Here is a 19,706-nt window from a genome sequence, read left to right as displayed (position 1 = left end):
CGTCTCGTATTGCAGCTTGATCTGTCAAGAGTCTCCCGTCTGAAGTTTTGAGTTCCGTCAGAATTTTAAGTTTTTGTCTTTTGTTCTCTTGGAGAATGTGGTACATCGATGTTGTTTCTTCTCGTGTACCGTTCTGCAAACGCGTTCGTATTTTACAGCCTTCGAGATGGTGTCTCTGCAGGTTGAGCAATTTTGCTTTTATTCTGTTGATTTGCCCATAATTTGTTATGACTGTAGCATCACGAACGCACAAGTCTCTCAGACAGCTGAAGTAAAACTCTACTGTCCGCTTCCGCCAGGCGACTTTTTCACGGGAGTAAGTTTTCATTGTCTTTATTATTGCGGGCTTCGCGCAGTTTAGCTACCAATTCAGCGCCGTGCCGTACAAGTGGAACTTCCTTTCACATTCTGCCCAAGTGGTGTGGAAGGCGGCGTGACATCCAGGATCCGAAAGATGAGTAACGTTTAGCTTCCACTGACCTCTCGCCCTGTAAGTGCCTTGTTTCTCTAAATTTATCGTACATATGTACGCGATATGATCAGAGAAAATCGTGGGCCATAGCTCAGACTGTAAAACGTGTCTCCTTAAATTGGATGTTGCGTAAATTCTGTCGATACGACTGGCAGAATGGCTGGTGATATAGGTGAAACCTAGCCTATCACGGTGTTTTAGTTCCCAAGTATCAAACAGTTGGAAGTCTCTGACGATGTCCTCCAGCTCCAGAGATTTCTTAAAATTTGGCGTCTGATCCTTGGGACTCAGCACGCAATTAAAGTCACCCGCAAAAATTATTTGGTCAAATCGCACCGCGAAAAGGGGGGCGATGTCCTCTTTGAAAAATTCGGCCCTGCGGCGCTTGTTTCCGGTTCCTGACGGGGCATATATGTTGATAAACCTGGTGTTGTTTATCGTGACAGCGAGACCTCTACTGTTAGGCAGTTGCGCCACGTCTGTAAGTAGGATCCCCTCTTTAGTCATAATCGCTGTGCCGAGGCTATTGTCATTGCCAGGATTGATGACGGCGTTGTAGCCAGTGATGTCGTCCAAACGGATAGCCGTTACTTCTTGCAGCATTAAGATGTCAATATCAGCGGCGTACAGAAAATCTTGGAGATTTCTCAGATTGAGGGTGCTGCTAATTTTATTTATATTCAAGGTTGCAATTCTGTACGCCTGTAAAGCCGTCATGTCGACTATACCGTGTCAGGTGGGGTACTGTTTGCCAAGGGAAGTGGATGCTTGCTCCACTTAGAAGAAGTCGGCATCATCATCTGCCGCACGAGTATCTTTGATGGTGGTTTGTTGCCGGGTGGACACATCCTGTCGACGGTCGGGTGCCGTCTGTCCTGAACGTTGTGCTATGTCAGCCATCTCTGCATCATGGCTTTGCTCCTCCATGTCATCCGCCCAGTCTCGCGTGCACGTAACTTCCCGCGTGTACGTGTTGGGTACAGGTGGAAGGTCCTTCAGACTAGCTGTACCGTCTTGAATGTGGATTCCACGGTCGGGGTCAGTGTCCTCATTTCGAGTCTTCTTTTTTATTGTTCGATCTTCCAGAGGAGTTGCCTGTGTCGTCTCCGCCAGTTCTTGGCCTATTTGTTTCGCCTTTTCGCGCAGAATTGGCGCGGCTTCTGCTGCTCCCTGACGGGATATTCGACGTTTCTTCCGTTTCTTTGGTGAAACAGTTATAGGCTGCTGGTCATTATCCTCCGACGTGGCAACCGTATCTTCTTTGTGTTGCCCGACTTCTTCGAGTGATTTGCACATGCCTTCTTCTGCCGTCTTAGCCTGGTCTTGTTCTCCACGCCTGTCAGTTTCCTGGTATTGTGAGTGTGCTGGACCTGTAGCTTCTGTGCTGCTAGTATCCATGGCTACGCTACCATCGGGAACGTCGGCATAAGCAACTACCGCCGTGTCGATACACATGTCTGGGGCGACCTCACTGCGTAGTGCGGCGGCGTACGTCACGGGTAGCGTGGCCATTTGACTAGGCGGGTCTCGCTCCCCAGTCGGCAGTTGCGCCACGCGCCGTTGAACACACTGCGCGCGGACGTGTTGCGTAGAACCACAGCCCGAGCAGGTTCTCGGCTGGCCATCGTAAATGATGATCGCTCTATATCCACCAATCCAGAGATACGACGGGATATGTTTCAGCATGTCAATCTTAACTTGCCTGACTCCATTTAATACTGGATACTTGTGCAAGCTAGACCATTTTTCGGCGACATTGCTGATAATGGTGCCATAGTCTCTCAGTTTGTTGTTAATCTCCTCGGGCGTTATTTCAAAGGGGAGCTCAAATATTCGAACCGTTCGTATTCCCATTCCGGCACGCGAAACCGTGACCTGCCCTATGTGTCCGTCTGAATGTCTGAATTTTGCCACCCCACCACATGCTTCTACAATTTGGTCGCACTTGTCAGAACTGGATAACTTAAGGAACACAGTCGGACTGACAATCGACAGGTGTATTCCAATCAATTCATCCACTTTGATCTGAAAAGTTTCTTCGATAAATGCCTCAACTTCGTAAGATTTCGGTCGGGTGTAGTTCGGATCGAAAATCAACTTCAAAGTATCGCGTCGCGTTGTCTGATCCATTATGTCAATCTAAAAATGTTATCGTGAACTATGACTAACGCAGAAGGCGCGCACTCACCACACAGCGCCGGCCGCTCGCAGCGACGATGTAAACACCGCAACAGCCGCACCGCACGTCCCCACAGCACGGCTGCTGGCGGCGGAATGTCCATTAGGCCACACGGTCATTGACAACCAAGTATAACTTATATACGACTCATCTCGAACGCTCACACCCCCTGAGGAATTGTGTTTTCGTTCCACACAGCCGCTGCCCCTTACTCTTTCCCACCCATTCGCTACATTCAACCTCTTACGAGACCGACCAAACATAGACAGGAAAACAAGACCACACACTTTGCGCATTCGGAATCGATGGCAGGGTGTCCCTCGCCGCATTTGCTAAGATGGCCGTTTGCTACTTCTGCAGAGGCGGCGGCAGCGGCGACGTCGACGACCGCGAGAGGCTCTGAGATTTGTGAGAAATACATCTATAAAATGTAATTCAGACTGCCTCGTCCCACCTTATGCCGTGCTGCTTTGGCAAATGCTTTATCTGCGCCATTCGCCTTAATCACATCTGAGAGTCATTCTTAATAATACGCCTGTCGCTAATTGTTCCTCATCACAGATACTGTTTGCTATACGGCCACGATGCGCAACTGATGTCCCAGATTCGTCTCCCTCCTGTGAGGATGGAACTCACGAACCCTGGTTTACTAGACCAATGCTCTACCACTGAGCTAAACAGGCGCCGCCTAGCGGCACTTTTGCGTACTTCGTCCGTACGGTCGTCTGAATCATCAGACTTCAGCTGACAACACTTCATATTTTCGACTAATATTTGCAGCTATGGCGACCCATTCCTGCTTGGCCACACATCTGACACGTGGCCGATGTTCTCTCCAAACAAAACCACCTGCACTTCAGAACATGACTTTCACACATGTCTACAAAATCACCTTCACCTTCAAATACAGTTTTCTTGCGACTGATGGAGACGTAGGCAAATTTTAAAGTTGCTATTTCCATTACATCACGTTAATCAGAAAATCGGTAATTTACATCTGCAGCGGAAAAAAATTCCGTTCCGCCCAGCGTAGGGCTCGAACCCACGACCATGTGAATAAGAGTCTCATGCTCAACCGACTGAGCTAGCCGTGCTGCCTCGTTGGATACCTGCTGGGTAGCAGATCACACTGTACTCGTTTGGGTTGGGTGGTCCCATACAGAATCTCTCCATGCTGCCTAATGTTTTCGTAACGTCACACTCGTCACGTACTTCACTTTTATTTCATAATCATTTCTGAGAGGTAAAGGAATTGCATGACAATCTGCAGAGCTAGCGGCGTCAAATTTAACACACATACTTGATGTGACTCAAAGGCCGAACGAGTTACTTTCCGACGTTGTTTTAGATGTGCAAGTGCCAGTCAAAACTCGCGGTGAGGGCACTCTGAAGACCATTTCGCTAGTTAACACCGGTCTTGTTGTGTGTGTTTAAGGCTCAAGACCATCTCCAAGCACAGAATGGTCAACAGCAACATTCAGACGGTTTCGTACTGCTCAATTGCTACATTAAAACGGTATGTTTCTTTTTCAGAACTGGAAAAACACGACTGTGACAGGATTCGAACCTGCAATCTTCGGATAAGAAGTCCGACGCCTTATCCATTAGGACACACGGTCACTGAAGACCAAGTACAACTTATATACGACTCATCACGAAACGCTCACGCCCCTGAGGAATTGTGTTTTCGCTCCACACAGCCGCTGTCCCTTACTCTTTCCCACCCATTCGTTACATTCAACCTCTTACGAGACCGACCAAACATAGACAGGAAAACAAGAGCACACACTTTGCGCATTCGGAATCGATGGCAGGGTGTCCCTCGCCGCATTTGCTACGATGGCCATTTGCTACTTCAGCAGAAGCGGCGGCAGCGACGACGGCGACGACCGCGAGAGGCTCTGAGATTTGTGAGAAATACGTCTATAAAATGTAATTCAGACTGCCTCGTCCCACCTTATGCTGTACTGCTTTGGCAAATGCTTTATCTGCGCCATTCGCCTTAATCACATCTGAGAGTAATTCCTAATAATACGCCTGTCGCTAATTGTTCCTCATCACAGATACTGTTTGCTATACGGCCACGATGCGCAACTGATTTCCAAGATTCGTCTTCCTCCTGTGAGGATGGAACTCACGAAACCTGGTTTACAAGACCAATGCTCTACCACTGAGATAAACAGGCGCCGCCTAGCGGCACTTTTGCGTACTTCGTCCGTACGGTCGTCTGAATCATCAGACTTCAGCTGACAACACTTCATATTTTCGACTAATATTTGCAGCTATGGCGACCCATTCCTGCTTGGCTCCACATCTGACACTTAGCCGATGTTCTCTCCAAACAAAACCACCTGCACTTCAGAACATGACTTTCACACATGTCTACAATATCACCTTCACCTTCAAATACAGTTTTCTTGCGACTGATAGAGACGTAGGCAAATTTTAAAGTTGCTATTTCCAATACATCACGTTAATCAGAAAATCGGTAATTTACATCTGCAGCGGAAAAAAATTCCGTTCCGCCCACCGTAGGGCTCGAACCCACGACCCTGTGAATAAGAGTCTCATGCTCTACCGACTGAGCTAGCCGTGCGGCCTCGTTGCATACCTGCTGGGTAGCAGATCACACTGTACTCGTTTGGGTTGGGTGGTCCCATACAGAATCTCTCCATGCTGCCTAATGTTTTCCTAACGTCACACTCGTCACGTACTTCAATTTTATTTCATAATCATTTCTGAGAGGTAAAGGAATTGCATGACAATCTGCAGAGCTAGCGGCGTCAAAATTAACACACATACTTCATGTGAGTCAAAAGCCGAACGAGTTACTTTTCGACGTTGTTTTAGATGTGCAAGAGCCAGTCAAAACTCGCGGTGAGGGCACTCTGCCGACCATTTCGCTAGTTAACACCGGTCTTGTTGTGAGTGTTTCAGGCTCAAGACCATCTCCAAGCACAGAATGGACAACACCAACATTCAGACGGTTTCGTACTGCTCAATTGCTACATTAAAACGGTATGTTTCTTTATTCAGAACTGGAAAAACACGACCGTGACAGGATTCGAACCTGCAACCTTCGCATCCGAAGTCCGACGCCTCATCCATTAGGCCACACGGTCACTGACGACAAAGTTCAACTTATATACGACTCATCTCGAAACGTTCACGCCCCTGAGGAATTGTGTTTTCGTTCCACACAGCCGCTGCCCCTTACTCTTTCCCACCCATTCGTTACATTCAACCTCTTACTAGACCGACCAAACATAGACAGGAAAACAAGACCACACACTTTGCGCATTCGGAATCGATGGCAGGGTGTCCCTCGCCGCATTTGCTACGATATCCATTTGCTACTTCAGCAGAAGCGGCGGCGTCGACGACGGCGACGACCGCGAGAGGCTCTGAGATTTGTGAGAAATACATCTATAAAATGTAATTCAGACTGCCTCGACCCACCTTATGCCGTACTGCTTTGGCAAATGCTTTATCTGCGCCATTCGCCTTAATCACATCTGAGAGTAATTCTTAATAATACGCCTGTCGCTAATTGTTCCTCATCACAGATACTGTTTGCTATACGGCCACGATGCGCAACTGATTTCCAAGATTCGTCTTCCTCCTGTGAGGATGGAACTCACGAACCCTGGTTTACTAGACCAATGCTCTACCACTGAGCTAAACAGGCGCCGCCTAGCGGCACTTTTGCGTACTTCGTCCGTACGGTCGTCTGAATCATCAGACTTCAGCTGACAACACTTCATTTTTTCGACTATAATTTGCAGCTATAGCGACCCATTCCTGCTTGGCTACACATCTGACACTTAGCCGATGTTCTCTCCAAACAAAACCACCTGTACGGCGGAACATGACTTTCACACAAGTCTACAAAATCACCTTCACCTTCAAATACAGTTTTCTTGCTACTGATGGAGACGTAGGCAAATTTTAAAGTTGCTATTTCCATTACATCACCTTAATCAGAAAATCGGTAATTTACATCTGCAGCGGAAACTAATTCCGTTCCGCCCAGCGTAGTGCTCGAATCCACGATCCTGTGAATAAGAGTCTCATGCTCTACCGACTGAGCTAGCCGTGCTGCGTCGTTAGATACCTGCTGGGTAGCAGATCACACTGTATTCGTTTGGGTTGGGTGGTTCCATACAGAATCTCTCCATGCTGCCTAATGTTTTCCTAACGTCACACTCGTCACGTACTTCACTTTTATTTAATAATCATTTCTGAGAGGTAAAGGAATTGCATGACAATCTGCAGAGCTAGCGGCGTCAAAATTAACACACATACCTGATGTGACTCAAAAGCCGAACGAGTTACTTTCCGACGTTGTTTTAGATGTGCAAGGGCCAGTCAAAACTCGCGGTGAGGGCACTCTGCCGACCATTTCGCTAGTTAACACCGGTCTTGTTGTGTGTGTTTCAGGCTCAAGACCGTCTCCAAGCACAGAATGGTCAACAGCAACATTCAGACGGTTTCGTACTGCTCAATTGCTACATTAAAACGGTATGTTTCTTTTTCAGAACTGGAAAAACAAGACCGTGACAGGATTCGAACCTGCAACCTTCGCATCCGAAGTCCGACGCCTCATCCATTAGGCCACACGGTCACTGACGACGAAGTTCAACTTATATACGACTCATCTCGAAACGCTCACGCCCCTGAGGAATTGTGTTTTCGTTCCACACAGCCGCTGCCCCTTACTCTTTCCCACCCATTCGTTACATTCAACCTCTTACGAGACCGACCAAACATAGGCAGGAAAACAAGACCACACACTTTGCGCATTCGGAATCGATGGCAGGGTGTCCCTCGCCGAATTGCTACGATGGCCATTTGCTACTTCTGCAGAAGCGGCGGCGGCGGCGGCGGCGGCGGCGGCGGTGGCGGCGGCGACGACGACGACGACGACGACGACGACGACCGCGAGAGACTCTGAGATTTGTGAGAAATACATCTATAAAATGTAATTCAGACTGCCTCGTCCCACCTTATGCCGTACTGCTTTGGCAAATGCTTCATCTGCGCCATTCGCCTTAATAACATCTGAGAGTAATTCTTAATAATACGCCTGTCGCTAATTGTTCCACATCACAGATACTGTTTGCTATACGGCCACGATGCGCAACTGATTTCAGAGATTCGTCTTCCTCCTGTGAGGATGGAACTCACGAACCCTGGTTTACTAGACCAATGCTCTACCACTGAGCTAGACAGGCGCCGCCTAGCGGCACTTTTGCGTACTTCGTCCGTACGGTCGTCTGAATCATCAGACTTCAGTTGACAACACTTCATATTTTCGACTAATATTTGCAGCTATGGCAACCCATTCATGCTTGGCCACACATCTGACACGTGGCCGATGTTCTCTCCAAACAAAACCACCTGCACTTCAGAACATGACTTTCACACATGTCTACAAAATCACCTTCACCTTCAAATACAGTTTTCTTGCGACTGATGGAGACGTAGGCAAATTTTAAAGTTGCTATTTCTGTTACATCACGTTAATCAGAAAATCGGTAATTTACATCTGCAGCGCAAAAAAATTCCGTTCCGCCCAGCGTAGGGCTCGAACCCACGACCCTGTGAATAAGAGTCTCATGCTCTACCGACTGAGCTAGCCGTGCTGCCTCGTTGGATACCTGCTGGGTAGCAGATCACACTGTACTCGTTTGGGTTGGGTGGTCCCATACAGAATCTCTCTATGCTGCCTAATGTTTTCCTAACGTCACACTCGTCACGTACTTTACTTTTATTTCTTAATCATTTCTGAGAGGTAAAGGAATTGCATGACAATCTGCAGAGCTAGCGGCGTCAAAATTAACACACATACTTGATGTGACTCAAAAGCCGAACGAGTTACTTTCCGACGTTGTTTTAGATGTGCAAGTGCCAGTCAAAACTAGCGGTGAGGGCACTCTGCCGACCATTTCGCTAGTTAACACCGGTCTTGTTGTGTGTGTTTAAGGCTCAAGACCATCTCCAAGCACAGAATGGTCAACAGCAACATTCAGACGGTTTCGTACTGCTCAATTGCTACATTAAAACGGTATGTTTGTTTTTCAGAACTGGAAAAACACGACCGTGACAGGATTCGAACCTGCAATCTTCGGATCCGAAGTCCGACGCCTTATCCATTAGGCCACACGGTCACTGACGACCAAGTACAACTAATATACGACTCATCTCGAAACGACCACGCCCCTGAGGAATTGTGTTTTCGTTCCATACATCCGCTGCCCCTTATTCTTTCCCGCCCATTCGTTACATTCAACCTCTTACGAGACCGACCAAACATAGACAGGAAAACAAGACCACACACTTTGAGCATTCGGAATCGATGGCAGGGTGTCCCTCGCCGCATTTGCTACAATGGCCATTTGCTACTTCTGCAGAAGCGACGACGACGACCGCGAGAGGCTGTGAGATATGTGAGAAGTACATCTATAGAATGTAATTCAGACTGCCTCGTCCCACCTTATGCCATACTGCTTTGGCAAATGCTTTATCTGCGCCATTCGCCTTAATCACATCTGAGAGTAATTCTTAATAATACGCCTGTCGCTAATTGGTACTCATCACAGATACTGTTTGCTATACGGCCACGATGCGGAACTGATTTCCAAGATTCGTTTTCCTCCTGTGAGGATGGAACTCACGAACCCTGGTTTACTATACCAATGTTCCACCACTGAGCTAAACAGGCGCCGCCTAGCGGCACTTTTGTGTACTTCGTCCGTACGGTCGTCTGAATCATCAAATTCAGCTGACAAAACTTCATATTTTCGACTAATATTTGCAGCTATGGCGACCCATTACTGCTTGGCTACACATCTGACACGTAGCCGATGTTCTCTCCAAACAAAACCACCTGCACTTCAGAACATGACTTTCACACATGTCTACAAAATCACCTTCACCTTCAAATACAGTTTTCTTGCTACTGATGGAGACGTAGGCAAATTTTAAAGTTGCTATTTCCATTACATCACGTTAATCAGAAAATCGGTAATTTACATCTGCAGCGGAAAAAAATTCCGTTCCGCCCAGCGTAGGGCTCGAACCCACGACCCTGTGAATAAGAGTCTCATGCTCTACCGACTGAGCTAGCCGTGCTGCCTCGTTGGATACCTGCTGGGTAGCAGATCACACTGTACTCGTTTGGGTTGGGTGGTACCATACAGAATCTCTCCATGCTGCCTAATGTTTTCCTAACGTCACACTCGTCACGTACTTCACTTTTATTTCATAATCATTTCAGAGAGGTAAAGGAATTGCATGACAATCTGCAGAGCTAGCGGCGTCAAAATTAACACACATACTTGATGTGACTCAAAAGCCGAACGAGTTACTTTCCGACGTTGTTTTAGATGTGCAAGTGCCAGTCAAAACTCGCGGTGAGGGCACTCTGCCGACCATTTCGCTAGTTAACACCGGTCTTGTTGTGTGTGTTTCAGGCTCAAGACCATCTCCAAGCACAGAATGGTCAACAGCAACATTCAGATGGTTTCGTACTGCTCAATTGCTACATTAAAACGGTATGTTTGTTTTTCAGAACTGGAAAAACACGATCGTGACAGGATTCGAACCTGCAATCTTCGGATCCGAAGTCCGACGCCTTATCCATTAGGCCACACGATCACTGACGACCAAGTACAACTTCTATACGACTCATCTCGAAACGGCGACGCCCCTGAGGAATTGTGTTTTCGTTCCACACAGCCGCTGCCCCTTACTCTTTCCCACCCATTCGTTACATTCAACCTCTCACGAGATCGACCACACACTTTGCGCATTCGGAATCGATGGCAGGGTGTCCCTCGCCGCATTTGCTACGATGGCCATTTGCTACTTCTGCAGAAGCGGCGGCGGCGACGTCGACGACGACGAGAGGCTCTGAGATTTGTCAGAAATACATCTATAAAATGTAATTCAGACTGCCTCGTCCCACCTTATGCCGTACTGCTTTGGCAAATGCTTTATCTGCGCCATTCGCCTTAATCCCATCTGAGAGTAATTCTTAATAATACGCCTGTCGCTAATTGTTCCTCATCACAGGTACTGTTTGCTATACGGCCACGATGCGCAACTGATTTCCAAGATTCGTCTTCCTCCTGTGAGGATGGAACTCACGAACCCTGGTTTACTAGACCAATGCTCTACCACTGAGCTAGACAGGCGCCGCCTAGCGGCACTTTTGCGTACTTCGTCCGTACGGTTGTCTGAATCATCAGACTTCAGCTGACAACACTTCATATTTTCGACTAATATTTGCAGCTATGGCGACCCATTACTGCTTGGCTACACATCTGACACGTAGCCGATGTTCTCTCCAAACAAAACCACCTGCACTTCAGAACATGAGTTTCACACATGTCTACAAAATCACCTTCACCTTCAAATACAGTTTTCTTGCGACTGATGGAGACGTAAGCAAATTTTAAAGTTGCTATTTCCATTACATCACGTTAATCAGAAAATCGGTAATTTACATCTGCAGCTGAAAAAAATTCCGTTCCGCCCAGCGTAGGGCCAGAACCCACGACCCTGTGAATAAGAGTCTCATGCTCTACCGACTGAGCTAGCCGTGCTGCCTCCTTGGATACCTGCTGGGTAGCAGATCACACTGTACTCGTTTGGGTTGGGTGGTCCCATACAGAATCTCTCCATGCTGCCTAATGTTTTCCTAACGTCACACTCGTCACGTACTTCACTTTTATTTCATAATCATTTCTGAGAGTAAAGGAATTGCATGACAATCTGCAGAGCTAGCGGCGTCAAAATTAACACACATACTTGATGTGACTCAAAAGCCGAACGAGTTACTTTCCGACGTTGTTTTAGATGTGGAAGTGCCAGTCAAAACTCGCGGTGCGGGCACTCTGCCGACCATTTCGCTAGTTAACACCGGTCTTGTTGTGTGTGTTTCAGGCTCAAGACCATCTCCAAGCACAGAATGGTCAACAGCAACATTCAGACGGTTTCGTACTGCTCAATTGCTACATTAAAACGGTATGTTTCTTTTTCAGAACAGGAAAAAGACGACCGTGACAGGATTCGAACCTGCAATCTTCGGATCCGAAGTGCGACGCCTTATCCATTAGGCCACACGGTCACTGACGACCAAGTACAACTTATATACGACTCATCTCGAAACGACCACGCCCCTGAGGAATTGTGTTTTCGTTCCACACAGCCGCTGCCCCTTACTCTTTCCAACCCATTCGTTACATTCAACCTCTTACGAGACCGACCAAACATAGACAGGAAAACAAGACCACACACTTTGCGCATTCGGAATCGATGACAGGGTGTCCCTCACCGCATTTGCTACGATGTCCATTTGCTACTTCTGCAGAAGCGGCGGCGGCGACGACGACGACCACGACCGCGAGAGACTCGGAGATTTGTGAGAAATACATCTACAAAATGTAATTCAGACTGCCTCGTCCCACCTTATGCCGTACTGCTTTGGCAAATACTTTATCTGCGCCATTCGCCTTAATCCCATCTGAGAGTAATTCTTAATAATACGCCTGTCGCTAATTGTTCCTCATCACAGATACTGTTTGCTATACGGCCACGATGCGCAACTGATTTCCAAGATTCGTCTTCCTCCTGTGAGGATGGAACTCACGAAACCTGGTTTACTAGACCAATGCTCTACCACTGAGCTAGACAGGCGCCGCCTAGCGGCACTTTTGCGTACTTCGTCCGTACGGTCGTCTGAATCATCGGACTTCAGCTGACAACACTTCATATTTTCGACTAATATTTGCAGCTATGGCGACCCATTGCTGCTTGGCTACACATCTGACACGTAGCCGATGTTCTCTCCAAACAAAACCACCTGCGCTTCAGAACATGAGTTTCACACAAGTCTACAGAATCACCTTCACTTTCAAATACAGTTTTCTTGCGACTGATGGAGACGTAGGCAAATTTTAAAGTTGCTATTTCCATTACATCACGTTAATCAGAAAATCGGTAATTTACATCTGCAGCGCAAAAAAATTCCGTTCCGCCCAGCGTAAGGCTCGAACCCGCGACCCTGCGAATAAGAGTCTCATGCTCTACCGACAGAGCTAGCCGTTCTGCCTCGTTGGATACCTGCTGGGTAGCAGATCACACTGTACTCATTTGGGTTGTGTGGTCCCATACAGAATCTCTCCATGCTGCCTAATGTTTTCCTAACGTCACACTCGTCACGTACTTTACTTTTATTTCATAATCATTTCTGAGAGGTAAAGGAATTTGCATGACAATCTGCAGAGCTAGCGGCGTCAAAATTAACACACATACTTGATGTGACTCAAAAGCCGAACGAGTTACTTTCCGACGTTGTTTTAGATGTGCAAGTGCCAGTCAAAACTCGCGGTGAGGGCACTCTGCCGACCATTTCGCTAGTTAACACCGGTCTTGTTGTGTGTGTTTCAGGCTCAAGACCATCTCCAAGCACAGAATGGTCAACAGCAACATTCAGACGGTTTCGTACTGCTCAATTGCTACATTAAAACGGTATGTTTCTTTTTCAGAACTGGAAAAACCCGATCGTGACAGGATTCGAACCTGCAATCTTCAGATCCGAAGTCCGACGCGTTATGCATTAGGCCACACGATCACTGACGACCAAGTACAACTTATATACGACTCATCTCGAAACGGCGACGCCCCTGAGGAATTGTGTTTTCGTTCCACACAGCCGCTGCCCCTTACTCTTTCCCACCCATTCGTTACATTCAACCTCTTACGAGACCGACCAAACATAGCCAGGAAAACAAGACCACACACTTTGCGCATTCGGAATCGATGGCAGTGTGCCCCTCGCCGCATTTGCTACAATGGCCATTTGCTACTTCTGCAGATGTGGCGGTGGCGACGACGACGACGACGACGACCGCGAGAGGCTCTGAGATTTGTGAGACATACATCTATAAAATGTAATTCAGACTGCCTCGTCCCACCATATGCCGTAATGCTTTGGCAAATGCTTTATCTGCGCCATTCGCCTTAATCCCATCTGAGAGTAATTCTTAATAATACGCCTGTCGCTAATTGTTCCTCATCACAGATACTGTTTGCTATACGGCCACGATGCGCAACTGATTTCCCAGATTCGTCTTCCTCCTGTGAGGATGGAACTCACGAACCCTGGTTTACTAGACCAATGCTCTACCACTGAGCTAGACAGGCGCCGCCTAGCGGCACTTTTGCTTACTTCGTCAGTACGGTCGTCTGAATCATCAGACTTCAGCTGACAACACTTCATATTTTCGACTAATATTTGCAGCTATGGCGACCCATTACCGCTTGGCTACACATCTGACACGTAGCCGATGTTCTCTCCAAACAAAACCACCTGCACTTCAGAACATGAGTTTCACACATGTCTACAAAATCACCTTCAGCTTCAAATACAGTTTTCTTGCGACTGATGGAGACGTAGGCAAATTTTAAAGTTGCTATTTCCATTACATCACGTTAATCAGAAAATCGGTAATTTTAAACTGCAGCGGAAAAAAAATCCGTTCCGCCCAGCGTAGCGCTCGAACCCACGACCCTGTGAATAAGAGTCTCATGCTCTACCGACTGAGCTAGCCGTGCTGCCTCGTTGGATACCTGTTGGGTAGCAGATCACACTGTACTCGTTTGAGTTGGGTGGTCCCATACAGTATCTCTCCATGCTGCCTAATGTTTTCCTAACGTCACACTCGTCACGTACTTCACTATTATTTCATAATCATTTCTGAGAGGCAAAGGAATTGCATGACATTCTGCAGAGTTAGCGGCGTCAAAATTAACACACATACTTGATGTGACTCAAAAGCCGAACGAGTTACTTTCCGACGTTGTTTTACATGTGCAAGTGCCAGTCAAAACTCGCGGTGAGGGCACTCTGCCGACCCTTTCGCTAGTTAACACCGGCCTTGTTGTGTGTGTTTCAGGCTCAAGACCATCTCCAAGCACAGAATGGTCAACAGCAACATTCAGACGGTTTCGTACTGCTCAATTGCTACATTAAAACGGTATGTTTCTTTTTCAGAACTGGAAAAACCCGATCGTGACAGGATTCGAACCTGCAATCTTCAGATCCGAAGTCCGACGCGTTATGCATTAGGCCACACGATCACTGACGACCAAGTACAACTTATATACGACTCATCTCGAAACGGCGACGCCCCTGAGGAATTGTGTTTTCGTTCCACACAGCCGCTGCCCCTTACTCTTTCCCACCCATTCGTTACATTCAACCTCTTACGAGACCGACCAAACATAGCCAGGAAAACAAGACCACACACTTTGCGCATTCGGAATCGATGGCAGTGTGCCCCTCGCCGCATTTGCTACAATGGCCATTTACTACTTCTGCAGATGTGGCGGTGGCGACGACGACGACGACGACGACGACGACGACGACGACCGCGAGAGGCTCTGAGATTTGTGAGAAATACATCTATAAAATGTAATTCAGACTGCCTCGTCCCACCATATGCCGTAATGCTTTGGCAAATGCTTTATCTGCGCCATTCGCCTTAATCCCATCTGAGAGTAATTCTTAATAATACGCCTGTCGCTAATTGTTCCTCATCACAGATACTGTTTGCTATACGGCCACGATGCGCAACTGATTTCCCAGATTCGTCTTCCTCCTGTGAGGATGGAACTCACGAACCCTGGTTTACTAGACCAATGCTATACCACTGAGCTAGACAGGCGCCGCCTAGCGGCACTTTTGCTTACTTCGTCAGTACGGTCGTCTGAATCATCAGACTTCAGCTGACAACACTTCATATTTTCGACTAATATTTGCAGCTATGGCGACCCATTACTGCTTGGCTACACATCTGACACGTAGCCGATGTTCTCTCCAAACAAAACCACCTGCACTTCAGAACATGAGTTTCACACATGTCTACAAAATCACCTTCAGCTTCAAATACAGTTTTCTTGCGACTGATGGAGACGTAGGCAAATTTTAAAGTTGCTATTTCCATTACATCACGTTAATCAGAAAATCGGTAATTTTAATCTGCAGCGGAAAAAAATTCCGTTCCGCCCAGCGTAGGGCTCGAACCCACGACCCTGTGAATAAGAGTCTCATGCTCTACCGACTGAGCTAGCTGTGCTGCCTCGTTGGATACCTGCTGGGTAGCAGATCACACTGTACTCGTTTGAGTTGGGTGGTCCCATACAGTATCTCTCCATGCTGCCTAATGTTTTCCTAACGTCACACTCGTCACGTACTTCACTATTATTTCATAATCATTACTGAGAGGCAAAGGAATTGCATGACATTCTGCAGAGTTAGCGGCGTCAAAATTAACACACATACTTGATGTGACTCAAAAGCCGAACGAGTTACTTTCCGACGTTGTTTTAGATGTGCAAGTGCCAGTCAAAACTCGCGGTGAGGGCACTCTGCCGACCATTTCGCTAGTTAACACCGGCCTTGTTGTGTGTGTTTCAGGCTCAAGACCATCTCCAAGCACAGAATGGTCAACAGCAACATTCAGACGGTTTCGTACTGCTCAATTGCTACATTAAAACGGTATGTTTCTTTTTCAGAACTGGAAAAACACGTTCGTGACAGGATTCGAACCTGCAATCTTCGGATCCGAAGTCCGATACCTTATCCATTAGGCCACACGGTCACTGACGACTAAGTGCAACTTAATACGACTCATCTCGAAATGCTCACGCCCCTGAGGAATTGTGTTTTCGTTCCACACAGCCGTGCCCCTTACTCTTTCCCACCCATTCGTTACATTCAACCTCTTACGAGACCGACCAAACATAGACAGGAAAACAAGACCACACACTTTGCGCATTCGGAATCGATGGCAGGGTGTCCCTCGCCGCATTTGCTACGATAGCCATTTGCTACTTCTGCAGAAGTGGCGGCAGCGGCGACGACGACGACGACGACAGGCTCTGAGATTTGTGAGAAATACATCTATAAAATGTAATTCAGACAGCCTCGGCCCACCTTATGCCGTACTGCTTTGGCAAACGCTTTATCTGCGCCATTCGCCTTAATCCCATCTGAGAGTAATTCTTAATAATACGCCTGTCGCTAATTGTTCCTCATCACAGATACTGTTTGCTAGACGGCCACGATGCGCAACTGATTTCCAAGATTCGTCTTCCTCCTGTGAGGATGGAACTCACGAACTCTGGTTTACTAGACCAATGCTCTACCACTGAGCTAAACAGGCGCCGCCTAGCGGCACTTTTGTGTACTTCGTCCGTACGGTCGTCCGAATCATCAGACTTCAGCTGACAACACTTCATATTTTCGACTAATATTTGCAGCTATGGCGACCCATTACTGCTTGGCTACACATCTGACACGTAGCCGATGTTCTCTCCAAACAAAACCACCTGCACTTCAGAACATGAGTTTCACACATGTCTACAAAATCACCTTCAGCTTCAAATACAGTTTTCTTGCGACTGATGGAGACGTAGGCAAATTTTAAAGTTGCTATTTCCATTACATCACGTTAATCAGAAAATCGGTAATTTACATCTGCAGCGGAAAAAATTTCCGTTCCGCCCAGCGTAGCGCTCGAACCCACGACCCTGTGAATAAGAGTCTCATGCTCTACCGACTGAGCTAGCCGTGCTGCCTCGTTGGATACCTGCTGGGTAGCAGATCACACTGTACTCGTTTGAGTTGGGTGGTCCCATACAGTATCTCTCCATGCTGCCTAATGTTTTCCTAACGTCACACTCGTCACGTACTTTACTATTATTTCATAATCATTCCTGAGAGGCAAAGGAATTGCATGACATTCTGCAGAGTTAGCGGCGTCAAAATTAACACACATACTTGATGTGACTCAAAAGCCGAACGAGTTACTTTCCGACGTTGTTTTAGATGTGCAAGTGCAAGTCAAAACTCGTGGTAAGAGCACTCTGCCGACCATTTCGCTAGTTAACACCGGTCTTGTTGTGTGTGTTTCAGGTTCAAGACCATCTACAAGCACAAAATGGTCAACAGCAACATTCAGACGGTTTTGTACTGCTCAATTGCTACATTAAAACGGTATGTTTCTTTTTCAGAACTGGAAAAACACGATCGTGACAGGATTCGAACCTGCAATCTTTGGATCCGATGACCGACGCCTTATCCATTAGGCCACACGGTCACTGACGACCAAGTACAATTTATATACGACTCATCTCGAAACGACCACGCCCCTGAGGAATTGTGTTTTCGTTCCACACAGCCCATGCCCCTTACTCTTTCCAACCCATTCGTTACATTCAACCTCTTACGAGACCGACCAAACATAGACAGGAAAACAAGACCACACACTTTGCGCATTCGGAATCGATGGCAGGGTGTCCCTCACCGCATTTGCTACGATGACCATTTGCTACTTCTGCAGAAGCGGCGGCGGCGACGACGACGACGACGACGACGACGACGACGACAGGCTCTGAGATTTGTGAGAAATACATCTATAAAATGTAATTTAGACTGCCTCGGCCCACCTTATGCCGTACTGCTTTGGCAAACGCTTTATCTGCGCCATTCGCCTTAATTCCATCTGAGAGTAATTCTTAATAATACGCCTGTCGCTAATTGTTCCTCATCACAGATACTGTTTGCTATACGGCCACGATGCGCAACTGATTTCCAAGATTCGTCTTCCTCCTGTGAGGATGGAACTCACGAACTCTGGTTTACTAGACCAATGCTCTACCACTGAGCTAAACAGGCGCCGCCTAGCGGCACTTTTGTGTACTTCGTCCGTACGGTCGTCCGAATCATCAAACTTCAGGTGACAACACTTCATATTTTCGACTAATATTTGCAGCTATGGCGACCCATTCCTGCTAGGCTACACATCTGTCACGTAGCCGATGTTCTCTGCAAACGAAACAACCTGCACTTCAGAACATGACTTTCACACATGTCTACAAAATCACCTTCACCTTCAAATACAGTTTTCTTGTGACTGATGGAGACGTAGGCAATTTTTAAAGTTGCTATTTCCATTACATCACGTTAATCAGAAAATCGGTAATTTACATCTGCAGCGGAAAAAAATTCCGTTCCGCCCAGCGTAGGGCTCGAACCCACGAATCTGTGAATAAGAGTCTCATGCTCTACCGACTGAGCTAGCCGTGCTGCCTCGTTGGATACCTGCTGGGTAGCAGATCACACTGTACTCGTTTGGGTTGGATGGTCCCGTACAGTATCTCTCCATGCTGCCTAATGTTTTCCTAACGTCACACTCGTCACGTACTTCACTTTTATTTCATAATCATTTCTGAGAGGTAAAGGAATTGCATGACAATCTGCAGAGTTAGCGGCGTCAAAATTAACGCACATACTTGATGTGACTCAAAAGCCGAACGAGTTACTTTCCGACGTTGTTTTAGATGTGCAAGTGCCAGTCAAAACTCGCGGTGAGGGCACTCTGCCGACCATTTCGCTAGTTAACACCGGTCTTGTTGTGTGTTTCAGTCTCAAGACCATCTATAAGCACAGAATGGTCAACAGCAACATTCAGACGGTTTCGTACTGCTCAATTGCTACATTAAAACGGTATGTTTCTTTTTCAGAACTGGAAAAACACGACCGTGACAGGATTCGAACCTGCAATCTTCGGATCCGAAGTCCGACGCCTTATCCATTAGGCCACACGGTCACTGACGACCAAATACAACTTATATACGAATCATCTCGAAACGCTCACGCACCTGAGGAATTGTGTTTTCGTTCCACACAGCTGTGCCCCTTACTCTTTCCCACCCATTCGTTACGTTCAACCTCTTACGAGACCGACCAAACATAGACAGGAAAACAAGACCACACACTTTTAGCATTCGGAATCGATGGCAGGGTGTACCTCGCCGCATTTGCCACAATGGCAATTTGCTACTTGTGCAGAAGCGGCGGCGGCGACGACGACGACGACGACGACGACGACGACGACGACCGCGAGAGGCTCTGAGATTTGTGAGAAATACATCTATAAAATGTAATTCAGACTGCCTGGTCCCACCTTATGCCGTACTGCT

The 19,706-nt window shown here is 47.2% G+C and overlaps 13 non-coding genes across 13 annotated transcripts; all 13 read right to left on the bottom strand.

Annotated features, from left to right (window-relative positions):
• Positions 1–3,672: 3,672 nt before the first annotated feature.
• On the bottom strand, positions 3,673–3,745 carry Trnak-cuu (transfer RNA lysine (anticodon CUU)). Its single transcript has one exon. It is a non-coding gene; the product is annotated as a tRNA-Lys (tRNA).
• Positions 3,746–5,174: 1,429 nt separating this feature from the next.
• On the bottom strand, positions 5,175–5,247 carry Trnak-cuu (transfer RNA lysine (anticodon CUU)). The gene has a single exon. It is a non-coding gene; the product is annotated as a tRNA-Lys (tRNA).
• Positions 5,248–5,700: 453 nt separating this feature from the next.
• Positions 5,701–5,773, bottom strand: Trnar-ucg (transfer RNA arginine (anticodon UCG)). Its single transcript has one exon. It is a non-coding gene; the product is annotated as a tRNA-Arg (tRNA).
• A 1,429-nt stretch (positions 5,774–7,202) lies between these two features.
• Trnar-ucg (transfer RNA arginine (anticodon UCG)) lies at positions 7,203–7,275 on the bottom strand. The gene has a single exon. It is a non-coding gene; the product is annotated as a tRNA-Arg (tRNA).
• A 948-nt stretch (positions 7,276–8,223) lies between these two features.
• On the bottom strand, positions 8,224–8,296 carry Trnak-cuu (transfer RNA lysine (anticodon CUU)). The gene has a single exon. It is a non-coding gene; the product is annotated as a tRNA-Lys (tRNA).
• A 452-nt stretch (positions 8,297–8,748) lies between these two features.
• Trnar-ucg (transfer RNA arginine (anticodon UCG)) lies at positions 8,749–8,821 on the bottom strand. Its single transcript has one exon. It is a non-coding gene; the product is annotated as a tRNA-Arg (tRNA).
• Positions 8,822–9,712: 891 nt separating this feature from the next.
• Trnak-cuu (transfer RNA lysine (anticodon CUU)) lies at positions 9,713–9,785 on the bottom strand. The gene has a single exon. It is a non-coding gene; the product is annotated as a tRNA-Lys (tRNA).
• Positions 9,786–10,237: 452 nt separating this feature from the next.
• Positions 10,238–10,310, bottom strand: Trnar-ucg (transfer RNA arginine (anticodon UCG)). The gene has a single exon. It is a non-coding gene; the product is annotated as a tRNA-Arg (tRNA).
• Positions 10,311–11,711: 1,401 nt separating this feature from the next.
• Trnar-ucg (transfer RNA arginine (anticodon UCG)) lies at positions 11,712–11,784 on the bottom strand. Its single transcript has one exon. It is a non-coding gene; the product is annotated as a tRNA-Arg (tRNA).
• A 2,416-nt stretch (positions 11,785–14,200) lies between these two features.
• On the bottom strand, positions 14,201–14,273 carry Trnak-cuu (transfer RNA lysine (anticodon CUU)). Its single transcript has one exon. It is a non-coding gene; the product is annotated as a tRNA-Lys (tRNA).
• Positions 14,274–15,723: 1,450 nt separating this feature from the next.
• On the bottom strand, positions 15,724–15,796 carry Trnak-cuu (transfer RNA lysine (anticodon CUU)). Its single transcript has one exon. It is a non-coding gene; the product is annotated as a tRNA-Lys (tRNA).
• A 1,427-nt stretch (positions 15,797–17,223) lies between these two features.
• Trnak-cuu (transfer RNA lysine (anticodon CUU)) lies at positions 17,224–17,296 on the bottom strand. Its single transcript has one exon. It is a non-coding gene; the product is annotated as a tRNA-Lys (tRNA).
• A 1,964-nt stretch (positions 17,297–19,260) lies between these two features.
• Trnar-ucg (transfer RNA arginine (anticodon UCG)) lies at positions 19,261–19,333 on the bottom strand. The gene has a single exon. It is a non-coding gene; the product is annotated as a tRNA-Arg (tRNA).
• Positions 19,334–19,706: the final 373 nt, after the last annotated feature.

This window comes from Schistocerca gregaria, chromosome 10 (genome assembly GCF_023897955.1).
Source record: "Schistocerca gregaria isolate iqSchGreg1 chromosome 10, iqSchGreg1.2, whole genome shotgun sequence".
In the NCBI taxonomy this organism is placed as follows: domain Eukaryota; kingdom Metazoa; phylum Arthropoda; class Insecta; order Orthoptera; family Acrididae; genus Schistocerca; species Schistocerca gregaria.
The sequence above is the reverse complement of the archived record's forward strand: the minus strand, read 5'-3'. Positions and strand labels throughout refer to the sequence as shown.